We start from the raw sequence: 9,250 nt of genomic DNA, 5'->3' as shown, positions 1-9,250 counted from the left end.
ACGGAACAGGATTTAGCAACCGCACTGAGATGGTCATGACACCATTAAAACAGCATTATTAATCGCGGCTGCAGGGGCTCCTAAGGAAGAAAACACACCATGCTGATAACTGATACACACACACACTCAACATGGGCCTGTCTGTAATGGCCCGACTGGGATCTGTGCAGACGAGGCTCTGGTTCAAGTTGATGAAAGTAAAGGCCATGACTAGTGAGGAGTGAACATGCAGCAGGCCACGGTAGCAGAGGGCTGGAGGGGGGGGGGGGGGGGGGGGGGTGAGCTCCTATAGTGTCTAAGACCCCCTCTGCCAGAAACAACATCAGGCCTTCTCATATTCAAATAAATACCGAGCGAAGGGGGTAGCAGGGGTGGGCAGGGAGAGGGGGGACCGAGGGGGGTGACAGGGGGAGTAAAATGGCTTCTCTACTACATTAAAGCCTATTTAGGCTAGCTGAGAAGAAGACAGCAGGCAGTGACAGATGTATAATGAGCACAGACCTTGCCCTTGCATTTAATACCAGGCTTAAGTCGTATTAGAGAGACAAAAAACCCAGATCCCGCTCAGCTCAGCACAGGTCATGAGGAAGAAAGGCCTTAATTAATTTGGGAGATCACTGAGGGCCCAGGTCCATATCATCGGTTCTTTGTGGCAGGAATGCAAGCTATTTACGGGAAGTCTAATTGGAGGCGGGGAGAGGCGAGGTGATGACGTCCTGGCCGCTTCGCCACAGATAGGAAAAGGATACTTTTCAAAAGCTAAAAGCTTCCCAGTTTTAAAACAAAGGTGGGAGGGAAAGAGAAGAAGTGATTTTGAAAAGGGATCGGATATGCCCTCCTCTCCTCCAGACATTCCAAGCTGTTTTTGCGCTCTCCTTCTCGCTCTCTTTCTTTCTCTCTCTGAGAAATCTGCTAAAACACCGCACAATGACGTTCATAAAGACTAAACTCAGTACCTTTTCTCTGAACACATGCATCTGCAAACATGATAGGCCTATCTTCTTTCAAACAAAACACAGTGAAAAGCCTTGCCACGTCTTCACATTAAGGCTCAAACACGCTTTGGTCTAGACTAGTGGTTCTAGAGGAGGCTGTGATTTGGGATGACATTTGTTGAATCTTCAATGAGGGCTAATGGCTGCCACTCAGCCTCTCTGCCCAAATCGTTCTACCTCAGACTGTGTCTCAGGGTTGGCAGGCAGGGCTGAATCAGAGGTGAGGTGAGATGCATAGGAACTGCTGAGAGCACTGGGCTGGCCAGGCTGCTCAGATGTGTTGAAGGGCACAGTTGGCAGCTGTCAGGCCTATATTTGTTAACTTTGTAAAGACATGTGGAGAGAAGACCTTCCTTCCCAAAATAAACAAACCGTGGTGGCACACAAGAAAGAAAGAAAGAAAGAAAGAAAGAAAGAAAGAAAGAAAGAAAGAAAGAAAGAAAGAAAGAAAGAAAGAAAGAAAGAAAGAAAGAAAGAAAGAAAGAAAGAAAGAAAGAAAGAAAGAAAGAAAGAAAGAAAGAAAGAAAGAAAGAAAGAAAGAAAGAAAGAAAGAAAGAAAGAAAGAAAGAAAGAAAGAAAGAATCTTTACATAGCCAGGTAGAGGAAGTGATTTGGTCTAAGTTGGTGTACTTTAAATTATACCGTGGTGCTTTTACCAGGGTCTTGATAGTTTAATGTCTTCAGGTTGGTTTTACGCACTAATACATCATTAGCTTTCAGTCATCATGCAGCTTTATTTAAAATGGAGGTATGAAAATACAACACAATAATGGTTTTGTGGCTCAATTTTTTCATACTAGTTCAGTGTAGTAGTACTATATTCACATTTTGACTGTAAAAGATGAGAAATGTCTGTGACTCATAAATGTATGCACTCACTAATAAGATACACTCTGGATAAGAGCGTCTGCTAAATGACTACATTTACATTTACATTTTAGTCATTTAGCAGACGCTCTTATCCAGAGCGACTTTACAGTTAGTGCATACATATTTTTTTTATTGTATTTTTCATACTGGCCCCCCATGGGAATCGAACCCACAATCCTGGCGTTGCAAGCGCCATGCTCTACCAACTGAGCATGGCCCATTTCTACACAAGCACATCACTGTGTACTATAACCCAGACTTTAGCACAAATGAAGAGAGAGTATGTATAGGGATTACGTTTTTTTGGTCCATTTTGTATTAGCACTTCATGTGACCATGTGTGTGTACATTTTACATTACCTTTATGGACTGCACAAAGCACTATATGCCCAACATTCAAGAATATAGGCCGTATTTTTGGTCAATTCCTGTATACAATAAATGGAGATATATACACTAGTTCAACTACCTCTCAGCTGCACCAGTGTGATATTTTTAGTAGTGTGTCTGTGCTTGTGTCCTTTGGTTCTTTCATCACGGCCTCTGAACACGTCTCACTTCTTCATCCACCTGACAACCTGTGAGTGTGAGAATCATTTTATGCACACACCAGCCAAACCTATTAACAAATATAAGTGATTAAAAATAAGTATTAAACACTCAGACTCAATTTGCTAAATTAGAAAACCTATTAGCCTACCACGTAAATAGTAATAGGCAATAAATAAGCAATCACATCACTCTCCACAAATGAACAATCACTGTTTCCTAATCGTGCTGTGATTCGTTTGCGTGATAAAATTTAGGTTTTTGCTGTGTTGGAATTTGCCCTGGTCTGGACACTAGGGGATGATGGTCAGACATCTATATCCATTTTGTTCGTGTCCATTGTGTTTTTATGGCCTTGCATGTCCGTGCTCAAAGATTACCAAAAATAAAAATGAAAAGGGTTGAACAGGAAAGGTAGATTTTCAAGCCAACAAGGAAACGTGTTTCACTGTACATTTTCCAAAAGCTATTCATTCCTTTGATGTTTTCAACTTTTGTCACATATTCGGTCACATGCAATTTTCATCTAAATCGCACAAATAGTCCAACAATTTACCAATCACAAATATGCGATATTAAGTCTTCACCTAAGGTAGAAAAAAAGTGGTTCTCAGAAGTATAAATTCACATCTTTCATGGAATTTAAAATAGAGAGCACAGCAGTTAAAGTGCCTTTGAAACAGATGATCCCTAACGGGTCTACAGTGACACAAAGCACCTGTGTGGCTGGTCATCGTGGTCCCATGCTGTACTGTGTCCACTGGTAAGGTTATCACCACATATATATTTAAAAACACCTGTTGGGCGGCTTTCTAGTACAAGACTTGAAAGCAAATCGCTCTAGCTCTTTACGCCTTTTGTGTCTGCAAGTTTCCTGCCAACTAAAGTCAGGGGTTATGTAAGCCACCATTTTAGTTCGTTATCGAATTCGTGTTAATTTGTCAAAGGAATATGCCTACTTTTCTGATAAGAAGGTGTATGGGGGTTACTATCCTTATGTATCCCATGTGACAACATAAATTCAGCGCATATATAGCATAATCTTGATGGGAAATTATTCATAGTTCACCACACAAAATAAACTTGTCACATCACAAAATGTAAAATGAATGATGCATGTCGTTTCGAATTATTCGATATCTTAGTTTACACCGCTGGTTATTTACTATTGTGATATCTGAATCGAAATTTGAACAAATAGCTTATCAACTAACGTAAATGAAAATCGAATAATTGTGGTAATTTAAAGCTCATATTGATCAACCGAAATAAACTTAAACATTATCCAATTTTGTTTTCTGATGACTGGTTAACGAAATTCTAAATTCAATCATCTCAAACGAATTTAATCGAATTCAGAGAGTAGTCAGCCACATGGCTAATTAACGAAGAAGCCAATCATTTCTTCAAGTAAATTATTTTGAGTAATGAGTCGCCTAAAGCAGATTGCACCGATTGTCAGGTGGTATATGTCATAACCTCGATAATGTTGTATTGTATCTATCAATGCGTGTATAAAGACATCAAAACCAAGATGTAAATTAATCCCTACAAGTTTTCATTTTTTCCCCATTTGGGTCCAGTAGCAGAAATGAAACAGACTAGGGAACTAATCAAAATCTGGTGCAATTATTAATTCAACATTGAAATTAGTATGTACACTACCGGTTTTAGAACACCTACTCATTCAAGGGTTTTTCTTTATTTTTACTATTTTCTACATTTTAGAATAATAGTGAAGAAATCAAAACTATGAAATAACGCACATGGAATCATGTAGTAACCAAAAAGTGTTAAACAAATTAAAATATATTTTATATTTGAGATTCTTCAAATAGCCACCTTTTGCCTTGATGACAGCTTTGCACACTGTTGGCATTCTCTCAACCAGATTCACCTGGAATGCTTTTCCAACAGTCTTGAAGGAGTTCCCACATATGCTGAGCACTTGTTGGCTGCTTTTCCTTCACTCTGCGGTCCGACTCATCCCAAACCATCTCAATTTGGTTGAGGTCGGGGGATTGTGGAGGCCAGGTCATCTGATGCAGCACTCCATCACTCTCCTTCTTGGTAAAATAGCCCGTACACAGCCTGGAGGTGTGTTGGGTCATTGTCCTGTTGAAAAACAAATGATAGTCCCACTAAGCCCAAACCAGATGGGATGGTGTATCGCTGCAGAATGCTGTGGTAGCCAGGCTGGTTAAGTGTGCCTTGAATTCTAAATAAAACACAGACAGTGTCACCAGCAAAGTACCCCCACACCATAACATTTACATTTTAGTCATTTAGCAGACGCTCTTATCCAGAGCGACTTACACATAACACCTCCTCCTCCATGCTTTACGGTGGGAAATACACATGCGGAAATCATCCGTTCACCCACACCGCGTCTCACAAAGACACAGTGGATGGAACTAAAAATCTCCAATTTGGACTCCAGACCAAAGGACAAATTTCCACCGGTCTAATGTCCATTGCTCATGTTTCTTGGCCCAAGCAAGTATTTTCTTCTTATTGGTGTCCTTTAGTAGTGGTTTCTTTGCAGCAATTCGACCATGAAGGCCTGATTCACAGAGTCTCCTCTGAACAGTTGATGTTGAGATGTGTCTGTTACTTGAACTCTGTGAAACATTTATTTGGGCTGCAATTTCTGAGGCTGGTAACTCTAATGAACTTATCCTCTGCAGCAGAGGTAACTCTGGGTCTTCCATTCCTGTGGTGGTCCTTATGAGAGCCAGTTTCATCATAGCGCTTGATGGTTTTTGCGACTGCACTTGAAGAACCTTTCAAAGTTCTTGAAATGTTCCTTATTGACTGACCTTCATGTCTTAAAGTAATGATGGACTGTCATTTCTCTTTGCTTATTTGAGCTGTTCTTGCCATAATATGGACTTGGTCTTTTACCAAATAGGGCTATCTTCTGTATAAGCCCCTACCTTGTCACAACACAACTGATTGGCTTAAACGTATTAAGAAGGAAAGAAATTCCACAAATTGAGAGAATGCCAAGAGTGTGCAAAGCTGTCAACAAAGGCAAAGGGTGGCTATTTGAAGAATCTCAAATGTAAAATATGTTTTGATTTGTTTAACACTTTTTTGGTTACTACATGATTCCATATATGTTATTTCATAGTTTTGATGTCTGCACTATTATTCTACAATGTAGAAAATAATAAAAATAAAGAAAAACCCTTGAATGAGTAGGTGTTCTAAAACCTTTGACCGGTAGTGTATGCAAATAGAAACATCGAAATTGACTCATGCCTATCAAATCTCTCCAATTAAAATCGTACAGGGGTATGGTGTTAGTAATTTGATAGACAATAATCACCAGTGGACCTATTTAGACCATTAAACAAATATCGTTTTTCATAATGATGGCTTTTTATTAGATTGGTTATAAGTGCACTGTTGGCTGTTTATTACTTCTAAATGTTCGTGGAAAGACTGGACACCTCGATCGGGTCGGGCAGCAGCTATTCAGCAAGTCAACTGTCAGCGGTCAACCAGCTGACTTCCTCCCTGTTTTATTCAAGGATTTAGACCAATATTTCATATTATATAAATATATATATGGAGCGCGCCGGGTAAGTCCCAACAGTTTCAGTCACGATGTATGAATGCTAAAATTATTGTTTTATGATCCTTGAACACCACTTGATTTATCGTCTGTTAATTGATCTAAAGTCCTAATTAACATCGAACCTTTTTGTTTCGAGGGTTATGTAGAAATTGAAAATATTTCCTAGAAAGTCGTTGAAGCTGCATTATGGTCCAAAATGATGAAATTCATTTTTACATTCAATAGAACCAGATTCTAAAAAGCAACCACAAAAAAAGGCTCACGTGGTGTGTTCTAGAATGAGTCAATGATTTTCATAGTCATGGATCAGTTAACCCAAAACTGCAATCGAGTCGTGTATTGTGTCAAGCATGCCCAAGTGTCTAAGCCTAATCCACATCGCACCTAGACGTTTGATAACACACAAAGATAGCAGAGAACATGCCTAAACAGATACTGTGTCCTAAATTATTTAATGAGGCATGGGCTGGAGCTCTTGTTTTAGCGATTTATCATGTAACCACAATAGAGGACTATTTAGCACATAGCATTGGACCACACAGGACTTACCAAATATATCAACAGAAGACTACGACAACTTCAAACAATTGACAGCGGCAAAAACAACATGCACAAAAGTGTCAACAAACAGCGATAAGAAGGAATAGACCTATAATTATCACATCATAAACATTAATAGACGAATTCATTAGAATCTGGTAGGCTATAGGCCTACTCATAAATTATGTTTTAAGATCTAATAAAAAGAACAAACCCTACACCAGGCTACATAGCCTTTGCCTGTTTTTTGCAGAGACGTATACATCCAACACAGCCCTATGGGTAAACGGAAATGATAAACGAGCATGGTTTGCGATATAAATTAGGCCAACATTGGGCAAGCCATGCATAACGCACACTGACATTAGTGGAATACAAATATTACTGGGACCAACATAAGTTATATATCCTAAAGAAACACAAAAGGACAGACACTAGACCATTTTACATGGGAGAAAGTAGTTATGAGAGGTAGTAAGACTAGAGAGAAATACATGTTGAAAGCGTTTTTCGTCCACGGTGTGACACTGGTTTATTCACCTCATCCTCACCAAATAGGCTATGCTATCTGTTCAGAGAACGGGACAACTGGCCAAATATGTATATATATATATATATATATATATATATATATATATATATATATATATATATATATATTTAAGATAATAGGCTAATAACAACAAGTCATGTAAGCCTGTGTCTAAATCTTTCAACTGGATATAAAAAGAGTAGGTTATATTCCAATTCCAAGTGTTCAAAATAAATATAGGCTATAGCCCTACACAAAACTCATACAATTCAAAAGCACATATGCTAGTAGGCTACGTGTCCCAAAACAGTGCAAATCCCCATTTAAAATTCCTAATGTAAATCATTGCGAGAGCTTGGGACTATAATGTTCTATATGCATTTTTGTCAAAATGTAGTTATGGACATAACATTGAACAAAACAAGTCTCTCTACCTGTGTAGTACTCTAAATACCCCAATTCATGTTGTTAAGTTCAAAAGAATACAAGATAAAAATTGCTGCCACCATTCAAACCCTCATGGAACTTTAAAGCCAATTATCTCAGAATCATATTTCTGCAGATAGAACCCTGTAGTCCCAAGTGCTCGATTGGGTACGTTAAAAAGCTTTGAGCAAACCACGGGTATGCACTGTTGCCTGTGCCACAGTTCACACTGCGCATAGAACCTCGAGGCATGGTTTGCCCCAAAAAATTGTTTCGGGGCAATATAGGCCTACTTAATGAAAGAAAGAGCGTTCGGCTTTATGGTAGAATAAGATACACACTTTAGTCATTTAGCAGACGCTCTTATCCAGAGCGACTTACAGTTAGAGGAATCGAACCCACAACCCTGGCGTTGCAAACGCCATGCTCTATCAACTGAGCTACATCCCTGCCGGCCATTCCCTCCCCTACCCTGGACGACGCTGGGACAATTGTGCGCCGCCCATGAGTCTCCCGGTCGTGGCCGGCTACGACAGAGCCTGGATTCGAACCAGGATCTCTAGTGGCACAGTTAGCACTGCGATGCAGTGCCTTAGACCACTGCGCCACTCAGGAGTAACTTGAAAACGAATCATTAAAAATAAATAGATTAAATAAACAAAACATATAATATAGGCTATGTTATATAATATTATTGCATCACTAGGCCTATTAGAAGATGAAGGAATTAAAACTTGTAGGCTAATCTATGGATTCACATTTTTTTTTATGAAGGCTGTTGGATATCAAACACAGGCCTAGATCATAGAATTGCAATTCGGCTATTGATATTTACACTCTTGGCTCCATATGAGACGTGGGAACAATAATAGGCCTAAATGCTCCTTGAAACAACATAAAAACCAAGAAAACTGCAAACAGTGAGATGAGTAAAATACGTTAGCTAAACACCACTTCCTTTGTCCCCGGTTTCCTGCAGTTGGAGGTCAATGGCACTGCTGTCCCTGTTCGCGGCTCCTTATCCAGACGGAATATCTGTGTCACTGATGGAGATGAAGCCCCGGATTTGGACAAGATCCACTTACGCTTTGAACACACCAACTGTGTGGCTGCGTTTTGGTACACCCGAAGTACATTCATTTCCAATGGAACGCTGCGTTTGCCTTGCAGCATTGCGTTGCAGAGGCAGTTGCAGTGCGTTCTGTGTGGTGCATAGGTTGGATTTATCGAACGTATGCGTCAAACTATGTGCTTAAACTGGTTGACAGAAATGGTAGCAGAAGGTGAATATTGAACTTTTGTTGCACAGAATTAGGGAATGTAGTATTTGTCAACTAATAACCAACATACAGCAGGACGAAAAAAGTTACATTATGATACTGCGTAAAATAAACAGTTTATGCACGGTAAATCAGGCAATAATTATGTTAGGCCTCCAAATCATTATTGCTGGGCTAATGTTAAATGGGTAGGCCTCATTAGTGGTTATAGCCTACATCGGAATAACGACAGATACATCTTGTCTGCTATTTTTTTTTCGATAATTTGCAGGCTAACTGATCTATGCCGCCCCTTTAAGACAAGCCCAGAAGTTTGATAGTTATAGCCTAAATCTTTTGACGATGGATGATGAGAACATAATTCATGCAAACAAACCAGGGAAATCTATTAAAACGAAGACTTTTGAATACGTTCACAAATAAACGAACAAAGGTGTAATAACCTATTAGGTAGCCTAAATTATATGGTTTTAAA

This window comes from Coregonus lavaretus, assembly GCF_964263955.1.
Source record: "Coregonus lavaretus genome assembly, chromosome: 14".
Lineage (NCBI taxonomy): Eukaryota > Metazoa > Chordata > Actinopteri > Salmoniformes > Salmonidae > Coregonus > Coregonus lavaretus.
Note: the sequence above shows the minus strand (reverse complement) of the source record.